General features: G+C 47.0%; 1 long non-coding RNA gene across 4 annotated transcripts; it reads right to left on the bottom strand.

The window, feature by feature from the left end:
* Positions 1-188: 188 nt before the first annotated feature.
* On the bottom strand, positions 189-18,642 carry LOC112838100 (uncharacterized). 4 transcript variants are annotated; one of them, XR_012373827.1, is made up of 6 exons: positions 17,734-18,642; positions 16,910-16,983; positions 15,737-15,980; positions 14,189-14,341; positions 13,738-14,087; positions 189-1,062 (listed from the first exon to the last, which is right to left on the bottom strand). It is a non-coding gene; the product is annotated as an uncharacterized lncRNA (long non-coding RNA). The 4 variants fall into 4 exon arrangements; XR_003211890.2 differs by having other exon boundaries at positions 189-1,400; XR_012373826.1 differs by lacking the exon at positions 14,189-14,341 and having other exon boundaries at positions 189-1,400; positions 17,734-18,640.
* Between the last annotated feature and the right edge of the window lie 69 nt (positions 18,643-18,711).

Below are 18,711 nucleotides of genomic sequence, written 5' to 3' on the forward strand. Positions count from 1 at the left end.
CTGTATGAGGAAGACAATGTAAATAGAATACAAATTAAACTGGATCTCTATGGCCTAGGTTTTGTACATACAGAAACTGCATGGTATTTAAATTATTGTTTGTCTCTGATGATGTATGCAGTTTCTTTAAAAACAAACCAAAAAAAGTCTAAAAAAAAAAAACATTTCCTTGACTCGTGTTTTATCAACCGCTGAAAACAATCTGGCTGAGGACAGGGTTTGGGAGGAGGGCAGGTCAGTTCATCAGCAAACAGTAAGAGTTGTGGAGACGGAAAACCATCTCATGTATCGGGTATTACTGGGGGTGGGGGTGGCTGCACATAAATTAGCTTCCTAGGACTTTCAAAGATGTAGCCAAATGTCGGTCCTTGAATAATCTGGGAATAAGGAATATAACATGTTAAATCCCTCAGAGTCATCTCTATAATATCAGATATCAGCTCTGGTATAGCAGCAATGGGGTGTCACTGCCCCAAAGCAAAAGCCCCAAACTACTTTGCTTTTGAGTACTTACCTCTGTCTCTAGGGGAAGTCTTGAGTATTTGCCCTGTAAAGCTAAGAGCTTTATCACTTAACTTTCTGGTCCTAACTTGTCTTTTTGAAGGTTCTGGGGGAAGCAAGAGGGCCTTCAGTGCTTGCTGGCTGCATTTGAGGTGGGTGAAGTTACTGGACATCCTATGCTGAGCCCAGCAGTAGAAGCAGGTGGCTCTGAGGAAGAGGAGCCGACCACGGTCCTGCCCTCCTGCACCGTTCCTAGGAATCACAGTGGAGGTCTTAAAGCGCAGATGCCAACTCAGGAAGTCTGGGTGGGCCAGAGATTTCTGCATTTCTAGCTAGCTCTCAGGACATGCTGTTGGTGCTGGTCTAGGAATCCTGCTGCTGAGTAGCAAGGGCGTGGAAGAGCGAAGGGAGCTGCTTTGCCTTCCCCTGGGAGTCTCCAGCGGCCACTTGGTCTGCTTATTTCTGTGCTGAGCCCCAGCTGCGAAGCCCCCGCAGGATGTTAGCCTTCTGCAGCACAGCGTCAGGGTGCACACGCTCTCCCCTGTGCTGGCAGATGGGTTCCTGGAACAGGAGTGGCGACAGCAGAGAGTGCCAGCGGTGACAGAAAGGTTTTCAGGTTTCAGGCTGAGAGCTTTGCCCCCCATTCTGCCCTCCACTCACTACTCTCTGACTTCAGTACATCTCATCGGCAGAACAGGACTACAGTTAACCAAGGGAGTGAAAGACCTCTAAAGAAAAGCTTTGGTAGCACCCCCAACGGGCTCTGCCCTGCAACAGGGAAGGAAGCTGACCATCATCCTGAGGGAGCCCTTTCTGAAGTAAACAAAGGTTATATGGCTACACGTTCGCAATAGGTGGAGGTGGCTGGTGTGTCCATCCATTAGATCTGGTTTGTCATCCTAGGACAGACAAGTGGTAGTCATGTCACAACACGTAACTGAGCAATTTGGCTGAGTCACTCATTTCTCTGGGCCTCAACTTTCTCATCTGGCAAATGGGAACACAGATATTCTGTGCTATCTGTTAGGGCATCAGCTTTCTATGACTTGGGCTTATCTGAATTTTAAGACACTAAGCCCTTAGGAAAGAGTAAGCTTTAGAGAAGTCCTACCAGGGCAGTCTCTTGGAGAACAGTTTGGATTCCTGTCCTTCAGACCATCCACAAGTCTGACATGCATGCCTGCCACCCCTCCTTGCCTTAGGTTGGCCTCTTGGAGGGCTTGCTGGTGGAGGGATCTGCCCCCTCTCCCTGCCTCCGTGGGGGCTCAGCCTGAAGCTGCTATGCTGTCCACCCTATGCTGTCCCGCCTCCCCTTCCTCTGGGCAAAGCACCCTGGGCGGGGAGGGGGAGGGTGTGGGGCAGCTTGTGGACCTTGAGCAGTGATGCTTAAGCACAGCCTGTTGTCTGTCCTCTACAACACCCCAACTCTGGGGGTGCATCAGTGATGTGCTTACATCTGATCATTAATCGAAAGGACAGGTGTGACACCAGAAACACTCCCTAGCTGGCTCTCTACAGGTCCTTAGCCCTCCCCTGGCCTCAGATGAACCACATATCTATAGCTACAGCTCAGATCTGTCCTGAGCTCCTGGCCTGGGTTTCCAAATGTCACAAAGCGGCAGTGCAGCATAGATGTTAGGAACATACGACGCTGCTGTAGCAGGACACCCTGGGACCTCCTGGCCCACCAGGTCACACCCTGTATGGAGCCCCCAATGGACCCCTGGGGCTGCACCTGCCTTGGCTAGGGCACCCCACCTTGCAAAGCAGTCTGAGACACTTCAGACCACATCCCACTGCGGCTCCAGCTGCTCGCCAGGGCACCCTTGACATGGGAGCACCCAGCACCCTGGTCTGTGCCCATCTTGGCTCCAGCTGTCCTGTCAGGGTGTCCCCTGCATGGAACACCATGGGACACCCCAGCTCATGCCCACTTCAGCTCAGGCCATTCCACCAGGGCAGCTCAAGCACTGTCTTGGGACCCCCCCACCCCCCCCAGCCCATGCCAACCACAGCTCTAGCCAGCCCAAGTCAGCAGGCACACACACACACAGTCTACACAGGGGATGACCATACACAAAACCATTCCTTCAAATTTAGGAGAGGTAGCTGCTCCCCCCTAATTCATGTAAACAAAGTCAAGCAAAATGAGAAGACAGAGGAATATGGTCCAAACAAAAGAACAGGCCAAGCATAACAATAAAGTCATCAATCACAAGAGAGCAAAAGAAGCAGAGAAGAACTACAAAACACCCAGAAAACAACAAAATAGCAATAAATACATACCTATAATTACTTTAAATGTAAATGGTCTACATGCTCCAATGAAGACACAGAATGGCAGAATGGATGAAAAAAAACAAGACCAATCTATATGCTGCCTACAAGAGACAACAGATCTAAAGACACACACAGACTGAAAGCAAAGGAATGGAAAAAGACATTCCACACAAATGGAAGCAGGGGACGGGAGGGGAAGGCAGGTAGCAATACTTCTATAAGACAAAATAGACTTTAAAACAAAGACTGTAATGAGACAAAGAAGGGCATAATATAACAATAAAAGGATCAATCCAGAAAGAGGATATATAACAATTGTGAATATCTGTGTACCCAACACTTTAGCACACTAAATACATAAAGCAAGTATTAACAAACAAAGAAATGGACAGTAATGCAATAATAGTAGAGGACTTTAACACCTCACTGACATTGATGGACAGATCAACCAGGTAGAAAATCAATAAGGGAAGAGTGTCTTTGAACAACACATGAGACCAGATGGGCTTAACAGATACGTACAGAACATTCCATCCAAAACCAACAGAATACACATTTTTTTCAAATGTACATGGAACATTCTCCAGGACGGATTACATGGTAGGTCACAAAACAAGTCCCAATAAATTTAAGAAGACTGAAATCGTATCATGCATCTTTTCGGACCACAACAGTATGAAACTAGAAATCGATTACAAAAAAAACTGGAAAAAAATACAAACATGGAGGCTAAACAACATGCTACTAAATAATCAATGGGTCAATGAAGAAATTGAAAGAGGAAATAAAATACATGGAGACAAATGAAAATGAAAACAACAGTCCACATCTTTGGGATGCAGTGGAAGTAGATCTAAGAGGGAAATTTATAGCAATATAGGCTTACCTCAAGAAACAAGAAAAATCTTCATCTAACCTTACACCTAAAGGAACTAGAAAAAGAACAAAACTCAAAAGCTGGAAGAAAGGAAATAAGATCAGAGCAGAAATAAAGACTAAAAAAATAGAAAAGATCAAGGAGATCAAGAGCTGGTTCTCTGGAAAGATAAAATTGATAAACCTTTAGCCAGACACATGAAGAAAAAGAAGACCCAAATAAGTCAGAAATGAAAAGAGAACAACCAACACTACACAAATTACAAAGGTTTATAAGAGACTACTACAAAACATGATACTCCAACAAACTGGACAAGCTAGAAGAAATGGATAAATTCCTATAAATATACAATCTTCCAAAACCAAATCAGGAAGAAATAGGAAATCTTAATAGAACAATTACTGGCAACAAAATTAAACTGTACTCAAAAAACTACAAACAAAGTCCAGGACCAGATGGATTCACAAGTGAATTCTACAAAACATTTAAAGAATTAACATCTATTCTCCATTCCAAAAAAACAGAAGAGGAAGGAGGGGCACATGGGTGACTCAGTCAGTTGAGTATCTGACTCTCAATCTCAGCTCAGGTCTTGATCTCAGGGTCATGAGTTTAAGCCCCATGTTGGGCTCCAAAAAAGGAAAAAAAAAAACAAAAAACAGAAGAGGAAGGAAAGCTCCCAAATACATTCTACAAGGCCAGGATCACCCTGATACCAAAACCAAAGACATTGTTTAAAAAACAAAACTATAGGGCGCCTGGGTGGCTCAGTTGGTTAAGCGACTGCCTTCAGCTCAGGTCACGATCCTGGAATCCCGGGATCGAGTCCCGCATTGGGCTTCCTGCTCGGCAGGGAGTCTGCTTCTCCCTCCGACCCTCTTTCCTCTCGTGCTTTCTATCTCTCATTCTCTCTCTCTCTAATAAATAAAATAAAAATCTTAAAAAAAAAAACTATAGGCCAATTTCCCTGATGAACACAGATGCAAAAATCCTAAACAAAATATTAGCAAACCACATTCAACAATACATGAAAAAAATCATTTACCATGATCAAGTGGGATTTATTCTGGGGATACGAGCATGGCTCAATATTTGTAAGTCAATCAATATGATACACCACATTAACAAAATAAAGGATAAAAATCACATGATCATCTGAATAGATGTAGTAAAAACATCTGACAAAATTCAACATCCATTCATGATAAAAACTCTATAAACAAGTGCATTCATTTAGAGAGAACATACTTCAATACCATAAAAGTCATATATGACAAACCCACAGCTAACATCATACACAATGGTGAAAAACAGCTTTTCCTCTAAGATCAGGAACAAGACAAGAATGCCCACTCTCACCACTTTTATTCAACACAGTACTAGAAGTCCTAGCCACAGCAGACAAGAAATAAAAGGTATCCAAATTAGTAAGGAAGAAATAAAACTGTCACTATTTGCAGATTATATACTATACACAGAAAACCCTAAAGACTCTACCAAAAACTATTAGAAATAATAAATGAACTCAGTAAAATTACAGGATACAAAATTAATATACAGAAATTTGTTGTCTTCCTATATACACTAACAATGAAGTGGCAGAAATTTAAAATTCCATTGGGGTACCTGGGTGGCTCAGTCAGTTAAGTGTCTGACTCTTGATTTCAGCTCAGGTCATGATTTCAGGGTCATGGGATCGAGCCCTGCATCAGCCTTCACTCTCAGTGTGGAGTCTGCTCCAGATTCTCCCTCTCCCTCTGCCCCTCTGCTCATACTCGCTAATGCTCTCTCTCTAAAATAAATAAAAAGCAATTTCATTTACACTTTTACCAAAAAAATAAAGTACCTAGGAATAAAGTTAAGCAAAGAGGTGTACTCTGAAAACCATAAAACACTGATGAAAGAAACTAAAGATGACACAAATAAATCGAAAGACATACCATGCTCATGGATTAAAAGGATATTGTTAAAACGTCCATACTACCCAAAACAATATATAGATTCAATGCAATCCCTATCAAAATGCCAATACTATTTTTCCAGAACTAGGAAAAATCATCCTAAAATTTGTATAGAAGAGCAAAAGCTCCCAAATAGCCAAAGCAATCTTGAGAAAGAACAGCAAAACTGGAGGTATCAAAATCCCAGATTTTAATATATACTACAAAGCTATAATTAATTCAAAACAGTATGGTACTGCCACAAAAACACATTTAGGACAATGGAACAGGATAGAGAACCCAGAAATAAGCCCATGCTTATATGGTCAATTAATCTATGATACAAGAATATACAGATAGTCTCTTTAATAAATGGTGCTGGGAAAAGTAGACATCTACCTGCGAAAGAATGAAACTAGATCACTTTCTTATACACCATACACAAAAATAAACTCAAAATGGATTAAAGACCTAAATGCAAGGCCTGAAACCATAAAACTCCTAGAAGAAAACACAGGCAGTAATCTCTGACATCAGCCTAGCAACATTTTCGTAGATGGTCTTCTCGGGCAAAGGAAACAAAAGCAAAAATAAACTATTGGGACTCTACCAAAATATGAAGTTTTTGCAGAGCAAAGAAACATCAACAAAAGAAAAGCAACCTACTGAATGGGAGAAGATATGAGCAAATGATAAATCCAATAAGGGGTTGATATCCAAAATTATATATAAAGAACTTACATAACACCAAAAAGATCTTATTAAAAAATAAGCAGAGAAGGGGCACCTGGGTGGCTCAGTCATTAAGCATCTGCCTTCGGCTCAGGTCATGATCCCAGGGTCCTGGGATCGAGCCCCGCATCAGGCTCCCTGCTCAGCGGGAAGCCTGCTTCTCCCTCTCCCACACCCCCTGTTTGTGTTCCCTCTCTCACTGTCTCTCTCTCTGTCAAATAAATAAATAAATCTTTAAAAAAATAAGCAGAGGGGGGTGCCTGGGTGGCTTTGTCGGTTAAGCATCCAACTCTTGATTTCAGCTCAGGTCATGATCTTAGGGTCCTGGGATACAGCGTCATGTCGGGCTCCCTGCTCAGTATGGAGTCTGCTTGAGATTCTCTCTCTCTGCCCCTCCCCCCACTTGCTCTCTAATAAATAAATCTTAAAAAAAAAATAAGCAGAGGATCTGAATAGACATTTTTCCAAAGAAGACATCAGATGTCCAACAGACACATGAGAAAATGCTCAACATCATTAATCATCAGGAAACAGAAATCAAAACCATAATGAGCTATCACCTCACACTTGTCAGAATGGCTAGTATCAAAAACACAAGAAACAAGTGTTGGTGAAGATGTGGAGAAAATGGAACCCTCATGCATTGTTGGTGGGAATGTAAACTGGTGCAGCCACTGTGGAAAACATATGGAGGCTTCTCATAACTTAAAAAAAAAAAAATAGAACTACTGTATGATCCAATAATTCCACTACTGGGTGGAAATGAAAACACTAGTTCCAAAAGATACACGCACACCTATGTTTACTGCAGCATTTACAATAGCCAAGGTATGAAAGCAACCCAAGTGTCCACTGATAGATGACTGGGTAAGGAAAATGTGGTGTATATATACAGTGGGATATTAGTCATAAAAAAGAATGAAATCTTGCCATTTGTAACAATATGGATGGCCCCAGAGGGTATTATGCTAAGTGAAATAAGTCTGATGGAGAAAGACAAATACCATATGATTGCACTTACATGTGGAATCTAAAAAACAAAACAAATGGACAAAAGCAGAAACAGACCCATAAATACAGAGAACAAACTGATGTTTGCCAGAGGGCATGGGGGAATGGGCAAATAGGTGCAGGGGAGTGGGGGGCACAAGCTTCCAGTTGTGGAATGAGTAAGTCACCCGGATGAAAGGTCCAGCATGGGGAATACAGTCAATGGTACTATCATGGCGTTGTATGGGGACAGGTCAGGAGCTACACCTGTGGTGAGTACAGCAAAACAGAGACTTACCAGTCACTCTGCTGTACACCTGAAACTGAGGCAACATTGCTGACTATGCTTCAATAAAAAAGAAAGGAGGAAAAACAACATGGTACGGAGCCCAGAAGCTCGGGGGTCCAATTGTGGCACGACCTGTTCCAAGCTGTGTCAGGCAAGTTACTTACACTGTGCTGGGCAAGTTACACTGTGCCTCAGCCTTCTCATCTGTAAAATGGACATAAAGGCACCTATTTTATAGGGCTCTTAGGAGGGTTAAATAAAACACGTAGAAGGTGCTTAGAACACTGCCTGACATATAGTCAGGTCTTACCAAATGTTGTAGCCGGCATGCTTGACATATCTCACAGCTCCACAAACTCAGTGAAGTCCCAGACTGTTGTTTTCATATTTTCAAACCCTGCCCCTCTGCCCCAATCCTGCTCCTCCCCTTCCTTCCTTCTCCAGTGAATGTCATCCCCCAGAAGTCACTTTCTCTTTTCCCCTTCCAGCTGACCATAAAACACCTGCCAATTAGTTCTAGAGGCTACTCCACTGCTCTTTAATTAAGGCCCTCACCTCTCGCCTGGATGATCACAGTCATGCTCTCCTTGCCGGTACCTCTTCTGGTCCGAAGTCCTCTATCCAAACACAGACCTGCTCGCACCCCATCCCTCTCCTACCTGACGTCTGCCGGCCCCCCTGCCCTACTGGTGAGATCCCAATCTCCATTGCACAGGTCTCCGTGCTGGTGTGGCCCACCCCCTGCCTCGTCCTCCTGCCAAGAGGCCCCAGGGCAGGCCCCTGGGGCGAGTGTGGCCCTGGAGCCCAGCAAGTGGGCTGGTGATGGCGCCATGCTTCGGTGATCACCTCAGGGACAGCAAACGGGCTTTGGGGACTAAGCACCTAAGCTTCCTTGAATGGAGTCCACGAGAGGCCTCGCTTAGGTGACCCTGGACTCTAGTGAGGAGCCAGAGCACTCATGCGTGCAAAAACAAAATAGTGTGAACAGAGAGTTGTGCTCTATGGTACCTGACATGTGGCCCCCAACTTCTAACAGAGGCTGTGTGAGCACTTCATTCCTGTTAATACCAGCACACGCAGCTCCCAAATAGGACCCACTGACTACGTACTGGGGGCTGTGCTACACCATTGTCATGGAGGATTTTATTTATTCCTTACAACCCCTGGCAGCTTCCAAACTGGGTCTGGCTCTGAAGCCTCACTCTTAACCTCACGACTAGGTCAACGCACGTGCTGCTTCCCCGCCTCTCTCTCAGACTCTCAGCTGCCATCCATTTCTCCCACTGGCCTGTCTTAAGTGATCATGTCATCTTCTGACACTGGGGACCACAGATCAGGAAAGACACCCAGGTCTCTCCACGCCCGCCAGGTAGCACCCGGCCCGTCTGTGGCTCCCGCCAGCGGCGCCTTACCCCACCAACCAGGAGCCAGTCGGCCCGTATTTATGACTTCCTGCAAGGGAACTCAGGTTGTGCCAGTGGCACGGCACGGGGCCCACCTGGGGCTGTGGTGAAGGCAGGAAGAGAACAGCACACTGCCTAAAGCCAGAGAGGAAGAACACGTCTGACATTGAATCAATCGTGGGCACACAACCAGTCCCTTTCCCAAATGCTATGATTTGGTAAAAGGGGGTTCTGCTCATTATGTGCAATTAAAAAAAAATGCTCCTTATTTCAACATAAGAGGCCATGATCTTCCATATTTCCATGGGGCAACACCCCTGATGAAGGCAAAGAGCCTTTTTAAAAGTGAATTAATGAATTTGTTTGCAGAAGAGACAGGAAGAATAAACCACGAAAGCACAATTTAATGGATTCATCTAAGCTTGGACAAACCAGTTAAGATGCATGCTATACTGAGCTGGAATTCCACACGCTGTTTTCTCTTCTCCTCCGCAGCAGATCAAGACTGTACCTTGTCATCATGGAGGTTCTATGCCTCCTGCATGGTGACATCGTGGCCGTTGTGGTTCCTTTAGTAAAAAATAGAATAACAAAAAACCAAAAGAAAGGAGAAGACAGACTGGGAGGGAGGGAGGAAGATTCAGTCTGTTCCTTAATTACCAACCTGGAGTGGGATGGTTGACCACTGACACCTCGTTCAAGGGGGGGTTTTGAGGGTCCATGGGAGGCTATGTCTTTACAAAGCCCGTGATTTCACAGCCCCCCCTCCCAGAAGAGGGCATGCGAGTTTCTTCAGCTAAGCAGGTAAAACTATTTCACACATCGGTGAAGCCTATTACCTCAGAAAGTCTCCCCCATGAAGAGAATCGGGGTAAAGAGCATTTATCCCAGCATCCCAGTGGGCAGTGCATGTGCAAGAGCTGGGTCTTTTCCCCTTCGCACCTGAGCCTCCCAGAAAGAGAGCCCCAGCCAGGACACCGGCTCTACAAGGCCCTGTGGTTAAAACGGCAAAACTATCACCAGCCAGGAAGCTGACCTTATTCACATTCTGTGCTGCCTTGTTGTTGGTGGAGGGGGCGCGGATTTTCCAAGCTACCATTAAAATGCTTATGGTCACCCCCAGCAGCCCCCAGGCTCACCCCGCTGCAGAACACCCACCCACCCATGGCACAAGAGCCTCTTGCTGCCAGTTAACTCTCTTGGGTTTTCCTCGATCCGCTCTCACGGACTCAGTTACGACAGCCCCAAAGCCAGCAAGATAAAGCCCCATGCTGTCCTTCCTTCTTCCTAGAAAAGCACCTGCGGTCCCACGCTTGTGTAGAGGCGAACAGCTGCTTCTGAGGAAGGGACCTTGGGGCTGTCGCCGTGTACTGCATACAGTACACTATATGTGTACTTGCCCCACTGCCTTCTACCCCCCCACACACACGTCCCTCTTCCATTCAAAACCCCAGTAACAGGGGCGCCTGGCTTGCTCAGTCAGTAGAGCATGTGACTCTTGATCTCGGGGTCTGAGTTCAAGCTCCATGTTGGGTGTAGAGATGACTTAATAAAACTTTAAAAAAAGGGGGGGTGGATTTTAAAGTACATACAGTACTGGTTACCTTGAGTCTTGCCTGAACGAGGAAACTTATCTATGTGTAATGTGTTTACTCAGACAAACCTATTTCAATTATATCACAACTGAAAATCTAGGAACAGACCACAATAAGGAAATGTGGGCATTTTTCAGACCATCTAGCAGCTGGTCAGAAAAACGGAGCCCCATGGGGCGGAGCAGTGAGCGGTTCCTATTTCAGGCCTCTGCCATTCACCTCCCCGCCACCCCCCCAGCACCCCCAGGCTGGGAGATAAGCACGTCTCTATAGTTTCAGTTCATTGTAAAGCATGGTTTTGCCCTCCAGGAACCAGCTAGCTCTGCATGAGTGAATACAATGCAGGTGCAGAACATAAGTCACTGAAGTGGGAAAGAGGGGAAGGACAGAGAGAGATGGCTTTGGGTTTGGACAGCTGTGGAGAGAAATTTGAAGCCAAAAAGAAAAGTCTTTGATTTGGACAGAAAAGGTGTGGACCGTGCAAGTAGTCGGGTAGTGGCATTTGCGTTTCAGCAGCAACCCGACGAGGGGAATGGAGATGCTGCCTGAGCCTCCTCCCAGGCCTCGGCTCAGAGCTCACGAGTGGGTGCAGGGAAGATGCAAGGGCACGGAGGCCCAGCGGAGCGCGGTTTGGGTCCCACCCCCTCCTATGAACAAAATCACCCTCGCAGGGGCACTCAGTCCAACCCCTTCCGGTTATGGCACAGGCAGCAGGCTCTGCTGCCCGTGGCACACCCAGGTGGGCAACCCTAAAGGAAGCCCTGGATGGTGTACCCCCGGCTCCACCTAAGCCTCCGCCCTGCATCCCCCTCACTGCTCACATCGGCACTGGTCACTGCTGCCAGGTTGACCTTCGTGTCCTCACACCATCATCCTGAGACCATCCCAACACCAGCTGCCGTGAGTTCTGCACCCCGAGACTGCAAGGGACACTTTCGGCTCCCATCCCCATTTTACAGGCAAGGAGACTGAGGCTTAAAAGGATTAGGATCATGCAGCGAGGGAATGGCAGAGCGTAGCTGGGAACCCCGGGCTTCTCGCTCTCAACCCAGTTCCCACGCCCCTACATTGACCAGCGAATGCCACAAAGGGCGCTCAGAAAGATGTTTAGGACACCTATTTAAACCTGTGTCTACGCTGCTGAACTGCATCTGCTCTGATAGTCAGCACTGAGTTCAGCAGCCTTCACATAACAGGAAACCCAGACAGTGGCCAAAACAACTATTTGTTTCCGTAAAAGAAGTCTGGAGCTAAGCAAGGAAAAGCCGTGACATCATCAATGTGCCGCAACTCCATTTTTCTGCCCTGCCATCCTTATCTCATGGTCGCCTCATGTTCCAAGATGGCTGCTGGAGTCCCAGGCATTACGTATGTGTTCCAGGCAGGAAGTTAAGAGGAATGTTTACCTACCCACTGAGTAAATTCTCTTTAAATAAAGACCTTTTCTTGAAGTCCTACCTAATGACCTTGCCTTCCATCTTATTGGCCACCCCTCTTTGCCCAAGAGGCTGGTAAATAAAGTTTTATTAATACACTCCCACCTCAAATAAAACTGAGGTCTGGTTAGTAAGGAAGGAAAGGATGGGTATGGCTGGTTAGCTGCCACAGAAGTATCCTTGGTAATGAGCTGACGTGTGATAAGATTATAGTGAAAGCACTTCCAGTGACCCAGAGGAGAGAGAACAATTAATTCATAGAGAACATCCGTGTCTCAATACTGAGATTGAATTCAGGTTCTGATGAATTGCTTTATAAACTTTCAGCAATATCCCCACCATCACCTAGAAATGAAGTCCGACTAATTATTAAATAAATTACAAAATAAAACGGTACAGGCAAGTGGCATTGTCTGCAGCGTATTTCTTTGGCAGTCAGGGTTAAGTCCTGTACTAGATGAAATCTACGTTCCCTAAATCCTTGTGACTCAAACTGTGGTCCCCAAGGACTGAAAGCATTGGCATCACCAGGGAGCATATGAGAAATTCAGAACTTCAGCCCCCCACCCCAGACCTAAACCAGAATCTGCATTTTAACAAGGGCACCAGGGGATTCCCATGCACATTAAAGTTTAAGAAGCCTCGTTCAAAAGGCATGATTTAAAGAACCTCTAATGGGTCTATAATCTCCTAAAAGCCTCATCTCAGGAAGCAGCCTCCTCTAAGACATTTCATCTTTAGGGAGACTGAAAATTACAAGGCCACCTCCCTGAGAAGAACATATATTTAAACCGTTATCACTTGTGATACAATAATACCTAATGCTTATTGAGAGCTTAGTCTGAGCCAGGCACTGATCTGAGGGCCGTGCATATCTTTCTGCCTTTAATCCTAACAATTCTGTGAGGTGGCCACTATTACCATCACCGTTCCCATTCTACTGATGAGGACTGAGTGCCACGTTACCCAGCCAGAAAGCATCAACAGGGGCACAGGTGGACCATGTTTTATCCAGGTGGAGGGATCTTAAGCATCGGAGAACAGACAGGGGCAGTGTTTCAGGATGAGGCGGTAGCTTGGTGAAGTACACTTCAGCCAGGAGGTTGCTCGGCTACCTGCGGTGACTTTGTATGGCTCCCTAGAGCCCTGGAACCTCGCCTCTCTTACCTGCGTCCTGGGGGGTGGGGGGGGGGGAGTGTGGAACCAGACGGCTTACAAGCTCTCATCCAGCTCCCACATTCCTCAGGTCTAGGTGTGCCTGCCCTGTGATCTTGAAATCAATCAGCCCTAGCGGCGACATACCCCCACTAACTTTCTGCAGCTTCACCCAACTGCCGCAGCCCGGCTCCGTCTAGAGACCCAGATGCGGGACACCCTGGGAGGACCGGACCCCCTCCCAAGCAGTCAGAGGTAAATAAGCACAGCTGCTGCCAGCCACCCTCACCCAGCACTCCCACTCGACTCAGGTCGGGTGAAGGGGCTGGGTGAAGCTGATTTTCTGCACAGTTCCAGAATAAATCAGACTTGATACGAAATGTTCACAAACCCCTAGCCATAGGAGACAGGGTTTGCCAAAGCTCCTAATGGGGTGTTCTCACTCTGCCCACCCCATCTGAAAGGGCTAGCTGTCCCATCCTTCAACTGGTTGACAGAAGCCAGAAATAAGGGGTGAAAGAAAAGCCACTCAGACTTACTTCAAGGCAGAAGGCACCTGGTGCCCCTCCTGACACCTTTGCAGGGTACATATCCAGCTAACAGATTTGCTACATGGAGTGGAAAGCTTTTCAGAGTGTCCTCTCAGTTCAGAGTGGACCCCGTAACATCCCTCCCTCACCACCCCGACACCGCCAGGAGCCATGTGTCTGCCGTAGGAGCCCTCCATTCCCACGGCTAGGGATGACCGGTCTACGGCCAGCACTGGAGCACAGCTGGACCACAGCCTCTCTCAGTCTGACGAACTGGAACGAAGAGACCGTCTCCAGAGGCCGGACCCATGACAGAGCAGCTGAGGATCTTAGAGTAAGGCATCTTCTACCCAAGCAATCTGCACAGCAGGGAGAGAGAACACAGCAGACACATAGCGTAGGTCCAAGAGCCCAGGCTCTCGTTAGTCCCGTCCCAGAGCTAGCCAGTCCTGAGCCTCACCCTGTATCCTAGAATAAAGGTCTCCTCTAAGCAAGCTAGCTCCAGACAATTCCATTACTTGTCACCACAGAAGTCTTAACACTGAGGCGGGCATGCATGGTACTCAGACTCATATCCATGGCGAGACCAAGCCGGCTGAGATGTGCTTTGGCTCTGAGGGAAAGGAAAAGAGAATGAGACACATCTCTACCCTCAAGGCGCTCATGGGCTAGTGTGGGACCTCAGCCAAAGTATTAAATGTGGTGAAAAGAACACAGAGTACCGGGAAGGAAACAAGCCTGAGGCAACAGGAAAGGGGCAGACAGCCAGGAGAGCTTCCTGGAGGAGGGGCTGCTTGAGCTGAACTTCAGAGATGGAGCCCTGCAGGGGGGAGAGGACGCTCCTGGCAAAGATGAGCACAAGCCCAGAGAAGGGTGGGCTGGCACGGTTTGGGGGAGAAAGCCTGCATGAGGAGCTGTACTAGATGAGGCGGGGAGCAGAGAAAGGGAACAAGACACAGGCCTCCAGAGGCTTGCAGTTTAGAGGAAAACCACATGGAAAGTTTAGAGAAAGTCCAAAACTAGCAAACAAGAGCCTTCCAAACAATTACCATGAAATGAGTGGTGGCTGCAAAGGGACAGAGGCTGAGAGGAAGGAGAACCCCCTTTCAGCTCAGCAGTTCAGGCGGAGGGAGTTAGACCTTGAAGCGCAGTGCTAATTCAAACGGGCAGCGCCTGGCTGCGTCCTTGTGAACAATGCTATCAAAAATACTCGATGTTATACAGAGCTCCAGATTTCCTAAACTGCTTTCTCAATTCGCCAGCACTCTGCAGGGTAAGGAATGTAACAGAATCGCAGCTGCTTGATGGTAGGGAAGCAAACACAGACTGAGCGAGCCCCCCAGGGTGTTGGAACTAGTGAGTGGGGCAAAAGCTCAGGCCCTCCCCCCACACCCCAACCCTCCCCACGAACAAGGGAAGAAGCAGCACACATGTCAGAGTAATCCTAACCCTGCTCTGAAGCTCCTCGGCCAGCCCACGTTACCTTCTCCTTCGTGGGCAGCTCAGAGGAGTTGAGAGGTACCCTTTAAGACAGAGAGAACACAGTACCTCCTTGTTTAATTTAGTATTTGTCTTCCCCACATGATTACAAGCTCTAAGAGGGCAGCCACCATAGGACTTGTTCAGCATTAAGCTCAGTACCTGGTCCATAATTAGGAGTGTGTTCGAGCTGATTTCATGACTGAATGGCTAAGAGAGCGAATGAACCAAACAGAAATGAAGAGGAGAAATGGGAGGCGGGGGACAGAGGCTCCCCATGGCGGTGAGCGCAGCCTTCTCACGTGCGCAAGTGAGCTGTCCAAAGCTCTCCTCCTCCTTGATGCCTCCCTTCCAAACCTTCAGGGCATTAGTGCAGAGGGCAGGCAGGGATGGGAGAAGAGAGATGCCAAAACTACAAACGGCAGGGTGCTCTTCGCTACCTCTGCAGGAACAGGAGGGTCAGAAGCTAGCGTGCACGCAATCCCCGGTGAGAGTGTGCACAAGTTCTTGGTAAACAACACAGTCGTACCTACGTTCCAGGTGTGATCTTGAGGTCTGAACAATAAGCAGCTACTGTGATGTTCTATTTGGAGTTCTGCTCAGTCAGGACAAGTTTCTGGAAGGATCTTTCTCATGTTCTTCTTGGATCACATTCTCCAGCTTCCCCCTGTGATTGCCCTACAGTAAAACCCGCTCCCAGGAGGGAGGTGAGGAACTACCACCTCACCTGGCAACTAACTGTCCACTTACTTTTTAACCTCCACAATAAAAGGCTGAAAGAAACCAAAAAAGACAGGGAAGAACCAGTCAGGAAAGCAGTAAAAAGGACAGCACCCCCACCCCACCTGTGGTCCTCCAGGAAAATTCCGAGCTCCCTCCTGTTCTCATCACCCCTCTACGCCGCCCCTCCCTCCCAAACCGGCACCAACACCGGGTAAGCAACAGCTGACCTAGAGAGGTGTGGCTGGTGCCAAGAACCACAAGCAGTTTCATTTGGCACGGAGTCTAAAGGAGAAACAGCTCTTTGTTTCATCCACCAGAGAGAACACCACCAACTCCTGCTACAAAAATTCCCACACTCCCCTCTCTGTCAAGGCAGGGAGACATGTCCTCTGGCCCTTCCAAACTCAGAACATCCAGCTGAAGACAAAAGTTGCTTATCCTACGTGACCCCCAGCAGATGCGGACAGCAGAGCCAGCCACCGTGCCAGCTACCCCCCCGCAAAGGCTGCCCCTGGCCGAAGAAGTCTGGACTCGTCTACTGCTTGAAATCTCACACAACCAGGAAAGACTCGTCCAGGGCACAGATGCTCTATTTTTACCCTCCTCACCCTCACGGACTTCCCTCCAGAGTCTTCACTCTTAGGGAGAAAAAAAATAAATCCCCACACTGAGGAAGTGATAACCACACGACAGGGAATGGGTCAGAGCCAAGGGAGGATTCTTAAGTGATTCAAGACAGGGCAGGCATATGCCTCACACTCACAGCCAGAAAGGATGGAGGCCTTCAGGGCTCTTCCTCCACATCATGGGATTTGAGGCCTGGCCCCATGATTTTCAGGCAAACTTTCCATTAACCAAAAAAAGCACTTCATTCTAATGAACCCTGACCCATTTGCTAAAGTAACCTCAGACACCCCCACAAGCCTGTGTGCACGCAATCCGTGCATTCCATCTGTTATGAGGCAGAAGCCACACACACCTCAACCTTCCTGGGCTCTCAGGAGCTCCTAAGCAGAGCAGATTTGGAGCTTTTTCATCATGTTTATGAACATACTGTAAAAAATGAATGAATGAATGAATAAATGAATGAATGAATGAGCTAATGTTTAAAGAAAAGATGACACTGTGCCTGGGAAGGACTAAAACTAAATTTAATAAGGTTAAATCCCAGTTTTCCAAGGGAGAGGGAGAGCCCCACAGATTAGCCCTAACAGTTTCAGCTGTAACAAAAACCCTGGGCTATAACACCAAGGGGAAGTTCTGCAGTATCCTGACAAAATGTTTTGAATCATGGGACTATGGGGGTATTTTCATCAGGGGCTGTGCTTCTCACCAAAGGCAGTGGGCAGAAACACTTTCAAAATACTCAGACTCTCAGCAAAACAAAATTCTGATATCAAAATGAAATTGGATCCTCACCTATTCTGCCACTGTCCTCACAGGGGTCCTTAAAAAACCCTTCTGCTGAGATGGAGCTATTTGGTTGTCTAAGAAAGAAAACTCTTGATGGTGTCACATTGACTCACTTTAAGAGAAAATCCCCACCCCCCGAGTCCTTCACCAGAAAGGTCTCACCAACCTGGGTTTGGCAGAATACTTCTGTTCCAATCTCTTTGTAGAACAGTAAGTCTTCCCTTCAGCTCCTCTGCACCCTCCCCAAAGTTGTGAAGAGGCATGTGTCAGCCCCCTAGGCTTCCTCCTGCCCAAGCATCCCAGGTGCCCCCTGCCCCCCCTTGCCTCCCACACTTGCTCTATGACATGCCAGTCTTCTCCCAGAATTCAGGAGTAAGCATGAGCACATACCTTGAAACTATCCTCTTGTTGAGAGGTTGCTAATTCTTCCTTTCCTCTTTCTTTGGAGTTGAGATTTACTATCACTTGACTTTATAAACTGTATTTTACTAAAAAGCTGTACTGATGATACATAGCTCATAAATTAAATAGAAGTAAAATTATTTTTGTTTTAGGACTTCTCTGTGAATTTCCCATATCCCCCAAGATCACCAAACACCAGACAACTGGAGCAGGAATTCCTTATGTGTTTTGTCTTCTGTCTTCAACTGGCTGCAAAGTCCTTCAGGGGCAGAGCCAATCACTGAATAAATGTAAAGCAGTAACTGTAGACAGCATTTTGCCTTAAGAAGTTTTCTTCTGGGTGTATTTTTTTGTTTTAAAAATGAAATATTCTTGGGTATGTTACTATACAGAAGTACCAGCTGGCTTCAATGATTCCGTTCACTCTGACTTCTTTGTCAACAGTTATTCTACACATTAGGGAGGGAAGGAATTCTCCAAATTCTAGCTGCACAATTTCATGGTCTCCCTCCTCTTCTGGGTGTGGGGTAGGGTAGAGAACCTACTCACCACTCAGGCTCCTGCAGGTCCAACAGCTGAATCAGTCTTGAACAAAGGGCCTTGTCTCAATCACCGGTCTCAAAGCCTACAACTGTCCAATCAACAGTAACCATTATGGTGTCACAACAGGGCCCAGGGGCATTAGCTATTAACCTTAGCCTGCCATTTCTCCCATTCCAATGTTGGGTGGCAGAGTGCTCCCTAGAGCCCACCTAAACATTTAATGACCCATCAGGAAAAAGCATGACAGGGGCGCCTGGGTGACTCAGTCGTTAAGTGTCTGCCTTAGGCTCAGGTCATGATCCCAGGGTCCTGGGATCGGGCTCCACATCAGGCTCCCTGCTCAGTGGGAAGCCTGCTTCTCCCTCTCCCACTCCCCCTGCTTGTGTTCCCTCTCTTGCTGTGTCTCTCTCTGTCAAATAAATA

The sequence above is a fragment of the Callorhinus ursinus genome, unplaced genomic scaffold (genome assembly GCF_003265705.2).
Source record: "Callorhinus ursinus isolate GAN/ISIS: 27379988/994484 unplaced genomic scaffold, GSC_fseal_2.0 scaffold26, whole genome shotgun sequence".
NCBI lineage: Eukaryota > Metazoa > Chordata > Mammalia > Carnivora > Otariidae > Callorhinus > Callorhinus ursinus.